This window comes from Topomyia yanbarensis, chromosome 1 (genome assembly GCF_030247195.1).
Source record: "Topomyia yanbarensis strain Yona2022 chromosome 1, ASM3024719v1, whole genome shotgun sequence".
Taxonomy (NCBI): domain Eukaryota; kingdom Metazoa; phylum Arthropoda; class Insecta; order Diptera; family Culicidae; genus Topomyia; species Topomyia yanbarensis.
Genome location: NC_080670.1, coordinates 99,596,342 through 99,612,647, shown reverse-complemented (window position 1 = coordinate 99,612,647; position 16,306 = coordinate 99,596,342). Strand labels below are relative to the sequence as shown.

Sequence of the window (16,306 nt, the reverse complement as noted above, 5' to 3'; positions counted from 1 at the left end):
GTTCGATATTATACTAGGCAATGGTTAATCTATTGTTGAACGAACCATATTGAAAATGGTTTTTCAACGTTTGATTCAATGGTTGGCATATGGTACAGATTTATGCGGGTACCCACGAGGGGCAATTCACTTCCCATTCAAAGTGAATTGAAAATACCCAATTGAAAAAATACACGAGAAATGCTCCAATACACCTTAATACATTTAGTACGCCGAAAATACACTAATGCACTAAAATACGTTACTTCTGGAAGAATTTTTCAATACGTCGATAATACGTCGAAAATACGCTAATACACAAAAATACGTTAGTACCGGAAATATTTTTCAATGCGTCGATAACAATCCAATTCGTCAAGTAATACACTGTTGATACAAGCCATACAAATATTACAATAATTTCATGCCAAATGAAACTAATTCAGTATATTTCTTATTATGACATAGCGTATGTTTTTTCAAGCTAGATTGTTTACTTTTCTCGGAATTGGGACTCCCAGCAAACGGACTCAGAATCGGTGAATCATTAGAATGACAAGTAGGCAGAAATCAATCAGAATTCTTGTTAGTTTGATTCAGAGGAACAATCCCATAATCTTTAATGGAAATAAACATCCCGTAACATTTGAAAATACTCCCAGAGGACGTGAACATAAATAAATCCGGAACTTCCTACCAGCATCAGTTGGAAATTTTTGATCAAGAATTCGCTCATTTTATCGACATAAACAATGGTTTAATGTTTACCCTAAATAGCGAAGCTCTAAAATCTTGCAAGTTCGAAGTTTACATTGCGATGGATCATTTTGTTTAGATATATAGGTTGCATTATAAATCAACACTCGTTGGGGGAATAGAATCGAAACCAACGCTCGATGAATTGAGAATGCAAAACACAAGATTGTACGCAGCTCACCTGGGTTCGATTCCCAATCCCGCACATAGGGTTAGAGATTTTTCCACAAGAGATTACTCTAACCAGGAAAGAGGCGAATGACCCTAAGGTTAAAACCTCTATAATTAAAATAATAAAAAATAATACTAAACACAAGAATCCGAATTACGAGTCGCTTCCGATCAACTTGCAGGAATGAGTTCAGCCATAACTCTAAGTCCAGTTGGAATTCTGGCTGGATTCTGCCAGAATGCAGGCTCTAGTGACGCAACCGAGTCTAGTACAACCAGTAGGAATTTCGGCTGATTTTACTTAGGAGCATCTCAATTTTACTGAGATGCATCTCAATTTTTGAAACAAATTTAGATAATACTGCAGTGATTAAATATAATACCGCGTTGCTCAAAAATTACCATTGGGTAAGCCTAATTAGAAATTCTAATTCTCTAAATAATAAAATTTGGCATAATGCTTAATTGTTCGTTAATCTTGAAAAATCACAAGTAATTCCATTTGTACTAATTTTATTATTTGCGTTTATGAAATTATTCTACTTGCAATTCTACAATAACATTTAAACGTCAAAATTCAGTAACATTCGGTTTCAATTGATTATTCAACAAAAATACAATGCGTGCATACAATTGTACGTTTTAGTACACTAATCCATAAGAATTATGAAATAATTCACCAATACGCATAATACATTGCATTTCGTTAACAATACACAAATACGTTTTTAATGCGCTAATACGTAAGAATTATGAAAGAAATAACCAATACTCATCAATACACAAAATACATGTCATTTCGTGAAAAATACACAAATACGTCTCTCAAGACGTTAGCCTGAATTGAGCATTGCATGAAAATGTATAACCTCACTTTTCTGACAGCTCAGAGAGCTTGTTTACATGGACTTAGAAAATTTTTGGTTTCACCCAGTACAAGAAACTCGGTTCGAATTCTAACACCATGTAAACAAGCTTGCTGAACTGTCATTTTTTCGAGCATTTTTTCTCATATGACGTCATCTTGCAATGTCCCATCGAAAATACTAGAGTGAGTCGCCCCTCGGGTACCCATTAAAGCGTAGAAAACTACGCATTTTCAACACGGTTAAAAAAAGTTCCCATAAATGAGTTTTATACGACAGATCTTCGGCAAAACTGGGAAAACTCACTTATTGGGTAAACAGCACTTTCGCAATAATGGGTAAAATCATTATATGTCAAAAAATGGGTAGTTTTTTACCCAACTATATTCTTTAAATGGTAAAACTGGGTAGAAAGCTACCCATTTTCCAGAACAGTCAGAAAGATGAAGATCAAAGAATTTTAAAATAAATTGTTCGGATCGTCTAAATTGAGAAAACCATACTAATTTAAATATGTTTTTAATTCAAAAGGTTATATTGATTTCTTCCAACATAAATTTCAATTTTATTATGGTAAAAATATTAATTTACGATTGTTCTGCGTTCTCGCTTTCTTAAAAAATTATGCATAAATTTTGTACAGTAGAACGCTTGCTGGTTTGACTTTGTAAGCAAATACGTTCAAAAAGTCTGCAATTTTTAACAGATTTGTCGGAACGCTCAAATTGAACACCATGAACGATTTGAACAGCGTATCGATCGCATTGATCGATTCTGGTCCACAGGAAACAATAACATTAGGTGGTAAAAAAACAAAATATTCTTCTCTTTGACACACAATATGCGATGTTAAAGCATTGTGTTCCTGAATGGCATGTGAATCCGTTATCCATCTAATTAATGGTGCAGCAAGCTGAATGTCAATAGACTTGTTTGGCTCTGTGTTTTCCGCACTTCTAACACCTTTTCGAGTCAAGGTTGACATTATTCTTAGACAGCCTCGAATGGGATCTGTAATAAAACCAAACACATTAATTGTGATGTCTGTTTATTATTTTTCATTCGTACCATTTGCAATTTCTTTTAAAGAATGTGGGTTGTGCATAAGACCTTTAGCGAACACTTTCTTTAAGTCAACCTCCTTATTGAAATTTGAAGCGTTCATACGCTCATACGCCATTTGAATCTAAAAATTGTTTTTGGGAAATAAAAAGTGTTGATCAGGTTGAAAGAATTGAAATATTCCGATGATAAAACAGAAATAATTACCGTTCTCCCATTGTATGAAATCAAATGATTACCTCAATACGCAATACGCTTTGAATATCCATTTTCTCCCGCAGCAGCATCATGTGCAGATCATGCACATCGCTCATGATTTTCGCAATTACAGGATAGTTTGCTGATGTTTGTCCATATCTAGCGCAGTTTTCAGCTAACTCGATCATTTCCGTTGAAACATTATCGGGTGCTGAGCTCTTCCCAACAAACAATTAAGCTGGATGATTGCTTGAACAGCTCTTGTTCAGCTTATTTTCCTGCATCAAAGGCTTGTTCAGCTTTCGTTGTTTGTTGGGTTCGGTGAGTGGGTAAATTTTCTGTGCTCAGGTAACAAATTTTTACAGGCATTTCTCAAATGTGTTTGTATTAACCCAGTGTGCTCATGTTTAGCGCCTTGGCCACCATTTTTCTAGAAAAATAGAGACTAAATGTGAAATTAAATTATTTGTGTTGGCAGTATGTACTTCATCTAGTCATGAAATTCGAAATATATGAAACAATATATGTAACCTAGTAAAATTCAGCCGGAAATGAGCCGAAATTCAGATTCTAATTAATACTCCGGCTCCAGTGACTCAACCGATTCTAATTAGGAATACGAGCTAGAGCCAGCCAGCATTGCGGCTCATTTTCCGACTGAATTTAACTGAGAAGGTTTCTTGCATACACTTTGACTGTGTCAACTATTCTGAATTATTTTTGTCAATTCGGTCAAGCAAAGTAACGCACCTGGTGGCATATGCCAACCTACATACAACTTCATAAGTGTGAGTATTCATGACCAATGAATGTATTAAACGCTTTTTTATTTTCATTATTTTAGGCTCTCAATTGATAATCTCTATTAGTGTTACCTAGCCTAACTTTGGCGTATAAAAGCTTGTTATTTAGAATAAAGAAAATTATTTAAATTAATATTGTTTTTCTCATAAACCCACCGCTACCAGTCTGAATCTACTTAAGACGAGTTTCTGTTCTATTTGATAATTAAAAGCAATTCTGGACGAACAGTAATCTCATTTTGTAGTATTATATCTACTGTACTCAATGCGAGCCAAATAAGCACACACAAATGAGGAATAGAAATTGAGTGTGTAAGTTACAATTCACAACCGCAGGGATGCCAGGTACGCACATTAATCTACGTTTGACAGATTTTCAATATGCTGCACAAATTCTGAAACCGCAGAAATTTCCAGTTTTCGGTTTTAATGCAGATTTCCACAGCTTTCACTTATAATGCATAGACTTGCACAGATTTCTCAATTTTTCACTCGTGCAAACACTAAAAGAAAAGAAAGGTTGCCACCTCTTGTTTTGAGACAAATTTGTGTACGTTTTCCTTAACACAGATTGGGACAAAATATTACCTGGCATCTCTGTTCACAACATCAACAAAAACTTTGTTTAAATCAAGATAGTAGGTTCAGTAGGTTACAATGTTATTGTCTTAGAAATACCTGGTAAAACCGATTCGAATCCTGAATAGATTCCTGTTCAAATTCAACAACCAATTCCAAAACATTTGGTCGTGTCACTTGAACTGGAACCATACAGATTCCCTTCAGGATTACGAATAGGGATCTTTAGGGGTGTGCGGGTTAAGGCATATTCTGATGCAGATTAGTACCGTGAGTTAATATCTCAGTTCTTTTTCAATTTTTTGTCCCGAAACTATTAAAAAAAACATTTTTTAGTTTGTTTCCTTTTAGGACAATAACACATCCAAACCCATGCGACTTGCACGACCCTATAGGTTGCCTTATCAGATCTACCATAGTTTGCAGATGAAACTTGGGATGGCAGGTTGCTAGCGGATTGACAAAGTACCATATCATGCTGTGTGGGGTGCTGTCCCGGTTAACAATGAGGCGAACGAGATAATGCTGATTGCTGATTGAGTTTAATTTGGTTTTTTTAAATTTAAAAATCATAAAAGAATAATTAAGGTTTAAGAATGATATGAGTGTACTCGTAAGGACACCCGCTCCCAATACATATGAAAAACTGGCACAATTTTTCCAAATTAAAGATCCCTATTGTCTGAAGCTAAGTATGCACCTCTTGCGAAATGAAATTTCCTATACAAAACCTATGCATAAAAAACACCGCGAAATGCTCGCGGAAAAAAATTTCGTTTCGATTTCGTAAGCGGTACGCAGCTCTCGCGAAAACAATAACGAAAAATGCAGTTAGCCGAGACACGGTTAGACAAACGATTAGTTTCATAATACTTCCGCGAGATAGCGCTGCTTTCTATGCGCTGTCACCAAGGCAAGTTTTTTCCTTGCGAAATAATGGTCAGTGGTATTATTCCGCACGAAGGCTCGCGAAATTTTGACGGCTTGTAATGAAAAAAGTACAAAAAAACAAGATTGTGTATTTTTTGTCTACAACATTGCAACCTGACGAATTTTTTTTAGTAATTTGTAATGGTGAGTATTTAAATATGCATCTAGTTTAAAATGATCATTTTATATGTAACGATTATGTACAGCATGTATATAATCGTTACATATAAATGCAGGTGAAGAGGAGGTTGAAAAATTATGAGAATCGTTTTTTTTTTCAGCGGTAGCAGCAGCAGCCACCGACCTGCCTCAGCTCAGTGTCGTTGCACAAAAGGTGTAAAATTCCGCTGTCTGGAGTGGCAAAATTTTGTCGGAAACCTATCTATCGAATTGGATTTTGATACAGTCAATAGATTATCCAAAGATGCCCGGCCTGGAATGCCAGTCTTATTATTGTGAAAATCCATGTCATGTCACATTTCATAGACACAAGCCCAGCAGCTCTCATCGGTTAGTGTTCAGTTTTCCGCGTCGCCGTTCGTAAGCTTCTACAGTGCAGTGCATGGTGTACATATTTGCAGCTTTGGCAAAGTTTCATATACCGGGTGTATTTATAATATCGTTAGTAACAGTAGTTTCTTTTCATCTCCCTTTCGACAACCAACTGGATTATGATACAATACTATTACAAGGTAGATTCTGGGTTCGTTTGATTGCCAAACAAAGCTCCACGAAATGGTTTTCACCTTTTACAACACATCGTCCTATTAACCGCTAAACAATGTTCCCACCACTAACACCGCCGTCAGCGGCATCCGTTTTCTGCGGACGTAGCAGCCCAGCAATGCAAACACTGGGAGCACCTCCTCTCTCAAAGTAGTCTCCGTCAGTGAGTCCGTGGCCTTCCGCCCAGTGGTCCATTTGAGCTCCAACAGTTATTGCGGTTACGTGCCGGTTGTCTCAATGCCGAAAGTGATGTCAACAGGAACAACGAACAATCATGATGTCATCGGCGCCGCCAATAGTGTTGGAGTGAGTGTCTCATTGGATTCCTCTTCGACCACCGTAGTTGCTGCCGAAGACTCGATACTGGATTGCGCGGATAGTGAAATGGAAAATAACCATCCACCACCACAGCACCCACGAGAGCGGAAAAATTACAGCGCACAGAAGGATATGAATGTCAAGCGACGGAAGACTTGGATGAAACAGCATCAGCAACCAGGTTTCAACACTTCCAAACTGGAGCACACCGCAAATTCACCGGATGGAAATTGTAGATCAACATCAGATGGACCCCAGCAGATCGTCAATGGTTTCTGTCCGCCAACTAACGGAATATTCAGCAACGGCTTTTACCATCAGTCATCGGCACAATCAACGCCAATACTACAGCAGAAAAATAAATATTCCAAGACTAGTCGCTGCATGACGTCACATATTATCTAGAACCACAGCTCGCGCACGCCGGTTGAACTCTTTCTTACTTTCGAATCTAGCTGCATCCAACAATAATTATTTACGGTGGAATTTGGACCGACCAGGCGAGCCTGATTTACGAGTAAAACGTCCCTTTGGCAGCAATTGTCAAGAATGACACGATTTGTTTATAAGCTTATATGGTTCCGGTTGCTTTCTGATAGAATGACACTGCCGCGAGACATATTTCCTTTCAGTTTGAAAGACCTTTGGGAAACTATGGTTTCAAATTTCTTGACTAATACTTTTAATCATTTATCCCACCAACGAACCACCTTTTCTAGTACATACGAAACACTTAAAGCAGTGACCTATGTAGGCTATAAGATATCGCTGTTAATGTTCAAATACCCAACGCAATGAATTGATAAATTTTTGTTTAGGTTTTTTCAACACCCTGGCTGGTGAGCCATTGTGTACAAGTGCATAAGTACTGAAAATCTAATAGACATTTTCACAATTATATTAAACGTATTCAGTCATGGAGTCCTAGTTTGGAGAAATGAGATAGGTACAATTGCAACACTAGGTGAATAAAACAGGTTTTTTGGCATCGATCCATTTATTTTTAAGGTCATTTGTTTATTTTCGATTTCGTATCTGACCTACGCTGCCCATAATCGCATATTTGTCTCATATTCTATAGAATTCCCTATCTACATAGGAGTTCAGAAATCAGAACATATTGGGTCAAATGACACATTCTCCGCATGTTGTCGAGAATTTGTATCTACATCGGATTTACTTGCAATTACTGGCAAGTACATGAACTATATAAAAAGTTGAAATTCCATTTCAAGTAGTTATATTTTATATCAGAACCACACAACTGAGTTATCGTCTAAGCATGTTCCAAAAGCCATGTAATGTAATAGTTATTGTATAATATTTAATGTGTGACCTTTATTATTTAATATTTTCATATTTGTATGAAATATATTTAAACCCTTGGTTTCCTATGCGGGAGGTGTATACTCAACGTGGCGAATAAAATGGCAGATCCGAGCAAGTGCTGGATTTGTGATTTAAAACTGCCATGGTCGTTACAGTATTTGATTTTCCTCGTCGCAAATAAGTTTTTGCTTTTTAATTCAGCACAGCGAAAGTTATATGCATTCAAAGACCGGGAAACCATCCCAACAAACATTTTTCAAATGGCCTGCATTGAAATGTAGAAGTTCATGCGCGAATCAGTTGTTACTAGCATTAGAAGATTGGTTTGCAGTTTTGTTGAAGAAAAATACTTCCATATAACACTTGTCCACATGTGACAACTCATGAACAATCCACAATTTTAAATAAACTCACTATTGGTATATTTTTCAGCATTATTCTGTGAAAAGTACCAATTTGCTGCGGTTAGTATTTGGAATGTAACTGAAGAATCGATCGAATCATGACTTATATTTTTGTACCAACCTACTACTTGCTGTGTATCAACCTACTCTGAACCCGAGTTAAATTGATCGGTGTTAGGTCAGACCGAACTAAGTGACAATTTATTGATTTCGAGAAAAACGAGTTTAAAGTTTGAATCGCAGCACCTTTTACATTATAATTGGAAATTATTTTCGCCATAATTCTTGCTTATTCTTACATATTTCAAGTCTGGCTAAAGTCGAATGTAGCTGAAGAAATTCTTTATCAAGTGTTATTATTGTCTTATTTTTTATGTTTTGCGATTCAGTACGGTCTGACCTAACACCGACCAATTGTTACAAAAATGCAAACATTTTTTCTCTACATTTTAGTAAAACGGTAAAACCAAAATTTTGTGTTTTTAGTTTCAAGACAACAGTCTTATCTGAGACTTCCATCCCCAAGGTTGACGGGTTTGACGGTATTGCAAACATCATCAAGCAGCATATGACAGACAACTGCTTTAATATGGTTATTGCATTACGCCTCGATAGTGGTGCATCGAGGAGACCGAAAGGGCTTGAGTCTTTTATTTTTTGTGTTCTAATCCCTTTTTTGCTCAAGAACAATTTAACGTTAAACCATCATTAAATTTTAAAATCTCTTTGGGACCATTTATAAACTATATAACGCTTTTAGGGGGAGGGGGTACGACAAATTGTGACATGTTGTGACATAGGGGAGGAGGAGTAAGCTACTACGTTACGTAACCTGTTTTATAAAGGATTTTTAAACTCAAAATATTTACATTACTTGTAAACTTTTCTATTTGTTGCCCAGAGCAAACCACGTCAAACACTTTATTCCTTCATAGCGTACCAGGCAGCCTTGACGATTATAAAATTTTTATTCGTTTTTATTTTTTGTATCTGGATGGCAAAAAGATTGGTCAACTGCTTCAGACGAGCTACCAATTCAAGAACCACCGCTGTGCCGGCTATGAGTACAAAGGTTATCGGTCTGCTCTACGTATGTTTTCCGAATGTTTCAGCATTAAATTGAGAATTATGTTTGCCAAGTTGAGGTGATCGTTATCATCCGGAAAATCATTTCAACGATCGCTTTTCGAGTAATGCCCGGAACTGTAGCTTGCTTATTTTGTCTCCATTGGCAGGATAATCAACCTCGGGACAAATTGGGAATTTTCCTTAGTACGCCATTTGATTGCACGTTCTCTGGTGGTAATAAATTAGTTTCGATGAAGTCTTGAATAACGTAGATTGTCAACTGTTCGTCTTTTCCATTTAAAATTACTTCACCCTTTGTGTGTTCATACGCTGCTTGTGTAATCAAGGGCTGTGCTTCCCATGCAACCGTTACTTGAATTCCACTGTTCACAAGGGCAATCGCCGTGTAACAATCAAATGGATCCGGGAAGAATATCCCCTTAGCTGGAATCTGTAGTAGTCTGTGTAGTACTGAGAACAAATTCGACTTCCAACACCTCGCATTTCTTGTTGATTAACAAAACGTATTTGAAGAACACGATTTTCAGATATTCCATCAACTGGTCATAGAGCTCGGACACGTTGGCGCAGTCGAGCAGTTTTCTCCGAGCTTCTGACTGCACGGAATTTCTCGATTTATGTTCCAGCGCTTCATATGGAATAACACTGCGAGTGCGGAATTCACCGATACATCCAAACCTGTAGATAGAAAACAAAACACGAATAAAAATGCATTGTGCTGAGACAATGAATCATTCTTCTGTCGAAGAGACATTGTTTTTAGAAAATATTTAAAAGAAAATCACTAAAAACCCACATTGGAAACCAACAATCGCAAAAAACCATGCAAATTTGAATCTTTGAAGGAGTCAACTCCTCGTATGAGTGTCAAACTGGTGCCCAGGTGTTTTGAAATGGTTGGATGGAAGCTAATTATTCTCCGTATCACACATTTCACACAAAATATTCGAATTAGCTACCCCCATATCATCATCGCTATGAAAACTGATAGTACTGATAACAATTAACTAATTTCTCCAGATATTTCAGCTGTTGATAGCGCTTCAGTTTGTCCATTAAATAGTCGATCCCAGAAATGATATATTACAGTTTCCGTAAATTTGTTCCAGTTCTGCCAACGGCCAGCAAGAAGAAGCTTGTTCAAGCCGTCATAGTTCCTTTCGTGGCCTACTGTGATGTCGTGTATTATCCGGGTCTATCAGTAGCACAAAAAGAACAGCTTAACCGTTGCTTCAAAGCGTCCGTTCGGTTCGGTTTGTTTACAACTTGCGTCAAAGAGAATCTGCCGACACGGTGCGTAGTTCAATACTTGTACATGAATTCGATACAAACTATCAACACCGAATCCTGTTTTATGTAATTGTAATTTATTTTGCATTAACGATATCCTGGTGGTTGTACCTTTTGTCAGGCCAGGACAAGGATACTCGGGAAATCAACCAGAATATATCCAACAACATCTCCAAAGAGGCCAACTAAACCGTACGAGAAAGTTCATCACCACTTCGGAGACGTTAAACTAAACTGCTTATTTCTTGTTACAACTAGTTTTCAAAATGTATATATCGCAAACGTACTTTCTTTGACCTGACAAATGTAACAAACCACCAGGGTATCGTTAATGCTAAATAAATTACAATTACTGTTTTGTAGAATAGCAGACAGGCTGTTCCAATTTCTGCGTCGTTCAAAATCGGTAGGCATCATAGATTGAATCAGCCAAAAGTTACTATGCAGCAGTCGCACATGTCACGAAATAGGCAAAAGATTATTTAAAAATCTTTTATTGGATCACTTTACGACAAAAAGTCTATTATTAAAATTCGATAAAATTTATAGAATTACGATATTTTGACTTAAGTATGTTTACAAATAACAACTGATCTGTTGCCAGAAGCGACATCTGACAGTAAACAAACATAAACTGGTCTGTCAGAATTTCGCGAACAAATCTTGAGCGTTTTTTCAAAACGTCATATCTGCAATGAGTTACTCTCTTTGTTTACTTTCTCTTCTGTTAATAATTCGGTCACTTTAACATTTATCCCTCAGCTCTTTGCATAATATGCTAGTTAAAACCACCGTCTTTCGATCTGTACTGTAAAATAAGTGAAAAGTGTTATAGTGACGCCGTAAAAATCGAAAGAGAAAGTATAAACAGAGAGTAACTCATTGCAGATATGACGTTTTGAAAAAACGCTCAAGAAATGTCAAAATTCCGCACGGAAAAAGGAAAAATATTTCGCAAGCTCATTTCGCAAGCTCATTTCGCAAGAGGTGCATACTAAGCTTGAAACAGGAAATTTAGTAAGATTTATAAAGTTTCGACTTGTAGTTCTTCGATGAACCAAAAAAAAAAAAACAAAAAGAAAATAGACTCTCTCATTAGCCATCGACGAGGCAACATCGGCGCTAAAACGAGGCTTGTGAATTCGGTTCGATTAAAGTGAAAAAAAGTTACTTCCGCCATCTTTGAAAAAGCTACTCATGTAAATTGTGCTAGTTGTGAAATCGTATCGAATATCAAAGTGAGTTTTTTTTTTTTGAATCCATTTATTGATTATTTGTAGGTTAAGCCTGCTGTAAATATTCTGTATATATATATATATATATATATATATATATATATATATATATATATATATATATATATATATATATATATATATATATATATATATATATATATATATATATATATATATATATATATATATATATATATATATATATATATATATATATATATATATATATATATATATATATATATATATATATATATATATATATATATATATATATATATATATATATATATATATATATATATATATATATAGTTAAGATTGGTGTAAATATATTTTTAAAAAGCTACTCATACAGAGGGTGTGAAAAAACAAAATGGAGGTAGAGGAAGAGGATGCTAGAGGAGGTGAAGACCCGAAAAATCGGACAGCTTCGGTTTCTGAAAAACGGAAAACTCTCGACAATGACGAAAGCGACGATTACAGTGACAATGAGAATCGTAAATCGAGGAAGAATAAGACGAGAAAAGTTAAAAAGTTTGACGCCCAACGGGACATGGAAAATAAGAGCGACGGACGAGACTCACAAAAAAATCCATCATCATCGACTTCAAAGACACCAATTGACAACGGACCAAACAAAAAAACAGACGATATATACAAAGACGGATGGATAAAAACAAAATTTACAAAACGTTCATACTGGAACGAAAACAAGAAGAAAACACAGCTACAGGAGGGACAGACAAGACAAAGGAAAAAATCCCGCACCCTATGGAAGTTGCAAAAATGTTGCACAACATAGGAGTGAAAAAATATACGGAAATGAAATCAGTGGGTAGAGGTCGATTCCAAATAGTATTTGACAATCCAAAAGACGCAGAACAGCTCATTAATTCAAAAACTTTAAGGGACCAATTTGGTTACACGGTCTTTGTTCCGGCCAGGTTCAAGGAAACCATAGGTGTGATAGGAAACGTACCACCGACACTGACCGAAGAAGAAATATTAGAAAATTTAGAAAGCGGTGACATAAAAATTCATAAAATTGAGAGAATAAAGCGACGAGCATCTGAAAACAGGTTTGTCCCAACTTATTCAATAAAAATATATGCCAAAGGTCAATCTCCCAGAAAAAGTATCAATATACGGAATCAATGCTTTTTGTCAGCCCTATGTTTTTCCGTTAAAAATATGTCGTAAATGTTGGCGATACGGACATAGAGAAAATTTTTGTAAATCAAGTAACGCTCGGTGTGATCAGAGTTGCACAAAATCATGACTATCACTTTTTCTTCAAAATGTACGCAAAGCTTCGGTCACAAATCAAAATGATCGTCTTTTTCAGTTGAGAGAACTTGAGCAACCGAAACTGAGCATAGTGAGTACCAACAACAGTGACGAGGGAGAGTGAGAAAAAAAATTGACGGGACACAGAGAGCCGAGTCAAGTGACAACACAATGATAATTTCTCTTTCCTTTTTGTCTACCACGCAAATTCAACAAGGGTAGTTTATATTCACTAAATAATCACCATATACGATTCACTCACTAGCCAGTCGGGGTGGGCGTAGCGTAGTTGGTAAATCGATTGCCTTGTACGCAGCGCACCTGGATTCGAGTCACGACCCCGCACATAGGGTTAGAAATTTTTCATAAGACATTTTTCTAACCCGAAGAGGCGAAAGGTTAAAACCTTTATAATCGAAATAAAAAAACTAGCCAGTGTTTATTGACCCTTCGCACTTGCCTTAAAATCGATCGAAATCAGTAACATACTGATAGTTAAACTTGAAATATACTTATAGCTTATATGCTCTTGAATTGGTAGTAATGCATGTGGTTTTTTGACCTGGATTACTGCAAAAAATTTTGTCAACAGACAGAGCGTATTTTTAACTAAACGAACACATCAACATGATCAAAACACAACATATATTTCTTTTGACTTACTTGCATTTTAACCCTACCTACTGTGATTGGGTGCTCTAGACTGCGAATAAAGAGATGTTAGTTTTATGTTATTATGGAATCCCATAGAATACAGAATGAATATTATATAATTAAATATGACATTGCATGAGCAATTTACGTGGCTCGCAAACAATGACGGAAACATTTCTCAAACAATTTCGGTTAGCAACCAAACCAATTGTGATGTATTTAAACTGTAATATTGAATTCAAGACTTGCATCGTGCAGAATTTAAAATTTCCTTTGCGAGGCTTAATGACAATAATTTTCAAAACTGATTGTCATTTAGAGGCTTCAGTCAAACTGAGTGAATCAAAGAGCAAAAAGACAGAACATTTTTTTTCGCAAAGGCACTCACGTAGTATGACTGACACTTTATGTTGCTGTCACAGTGTGAGAACTTATACGGAAAGAGAGTCGAATATGAGTACTTGCAACTGTGTAGGAAGGTTTTCTGTTTATGGTTACCGAATGCAGCACTGGGTGTGATAACTGTGGAGCAGACCACTCGGACAAAGACTGCAAAGTTACTAAACCAACATGTATCAACTGTAAAGGAGAACATAAAGCCTCCGACATAATTTGCCCAGAAAGAAACAGACAAGACAAAATAAGACAAGATATGGCTTATAACAAAACAACATTTTTTGAAGCTTCTCGTAAATATTCAAAAACAGCACCAAAAACACTACAACATAGAATCGACTCAATTAGAGATTTCCCCACACTTCCTTTGCAAACAAATGAAAATAATAATTACCCAACACAATTTCAGAAAACTAAAACGAAACAAGTAACTCATAGTAAAATATTTCCACAGCCTGAAAAAGTACCAGAAATTCCACACATTTTCGCAGAAAATCCATATAAAACAACGGACATTGAAAAAATAACACAACAGATAAAGCAAGAATTAATTAAGCAATTAAATCTAAACAATATTGTAGAAAAGATCAAAACAATACAAAACTCAATCATAAATAACACAAACAAAACAGACACAATAGAACAAGATATACTTCTAATCAACATAAGTAATGAATTGAACGAAATAATCAACCCAATAATGAAAACTCAAACCAATCAATAATTAATATGATTAAAACGAAAGAAGACAAAACTAAACACAAAAATATCACCAAATAAACATCTTTCCAATTACACACAATAAACCATAAAAATAAATAAAAATTTCAAATGAGTACATCAATATATAGAAAATTAACAATAATTCAGAATAATGTTACTAGCATTCGACCAATAGACACCCGTGAAACTATCAAAAACTTTCTCAGCAAGGAAGATGTAGATATAGCATTACTTAGCGAAATATGGTTAAAACCAGAAGAAACATATAAATTCCCCGGCTACAAATTTGTCACAGAGTCAAGACCTGCAGGTTATGGAGGAGTGGGGATATTAATAAAAAACGAAATTACATTCAATCGGATAAATATACCAAACTTAGTACCAATAGAAGCCATAGCAATAGAAACAACAAACACTTACCCAAACATTCAAATATATTCTATATACATTCCACCACCACCGATTAATAATAATAATATTAAAATCCCCTTAAAAAACTTATTAAATTTTATAGAAAAATTCAATAAACCGGCTCTATTAGTAGGAGACTTCAACGCACATAATAAGCTATGGAACCCCTTGCACGAAAACTGCCCCAGGGGGGAACTATTAGAGCACCTAATTGAAACAAGCGATCTAATATTACTTAATGATGGATCAAGTACACTAATTAAAAACCCAAACACAACACCATCTGCAATAGATCTTTCATATGCATCGGCAACAATAGCAGGAAAAATAGACTGGACTGTTTTAAATGAAGACTTTTTTAGCAATCATAAAATAATAAAAATGGAAATAGAGCAAACAGCAACAAAATACAAATATGTCACGGAATATATAAATAAAAAACAAATAATAGAAAATCTTAACGAACTACAACCCCAAATGTTCCATACAACAGAAGACATTATCCAAATCATTAAAGAAAAAATAGAGATATCAAAATATACTTCAAACAAAAATAGAAAAAGAACACCAAAAAATGGTGGACAAAGGAAATCAACAACCTTTTACAACATAAAAATATGAAAATGAAAGAATTCAATAGAAACCAAACTTATGAAAATTTGATAGAATTCAAAAAATCAAGAGCGGCTTTGAAGAAAGCTATTAGATCAGAAAAAAGAAAGACTTGGAATGAACTAATAAACACAATAAATCCAGACATGCACTCAAAGCAACTGTGAAATACGGTTAAAATAATAAGTGGAGGTAAACCAGCGAAAAATAATTTACAAATACTGAATGATCCAAATCTCGCAAAAAATTTCATGAAACAAAACTTCCTAACAATAGTCGAAGAAATAAACTATACACCACAACCAACAAATAGCACAATAGTAATACAATTTTCAGAAATCAACAAAATAATTAAATCAAAAAAAGATTACTCAACACCTGGCATAGATAACTTCTCCTTCTATATGCTTAAAAACTTGAACTGGAACTTAAAAATGAGATTTACAGAGTTACTTAACGAAACACTTAACAGTTGTAATATT

General features: G+C 35.4%; 1 long non-coding RNA gene across 2 annotated transcripts in view; it reads left to right on the top strand.

Annotated features, from left to right (window-relative positions):
• LOC131689560 (uncharacterized) overlaps positions 1-16,306 on the top strand; it is a 42,357-nt gene that overhangs the window by 3,780 nt on the left and 22,271 nt on the right. The window lies entirely within an intron of this gene.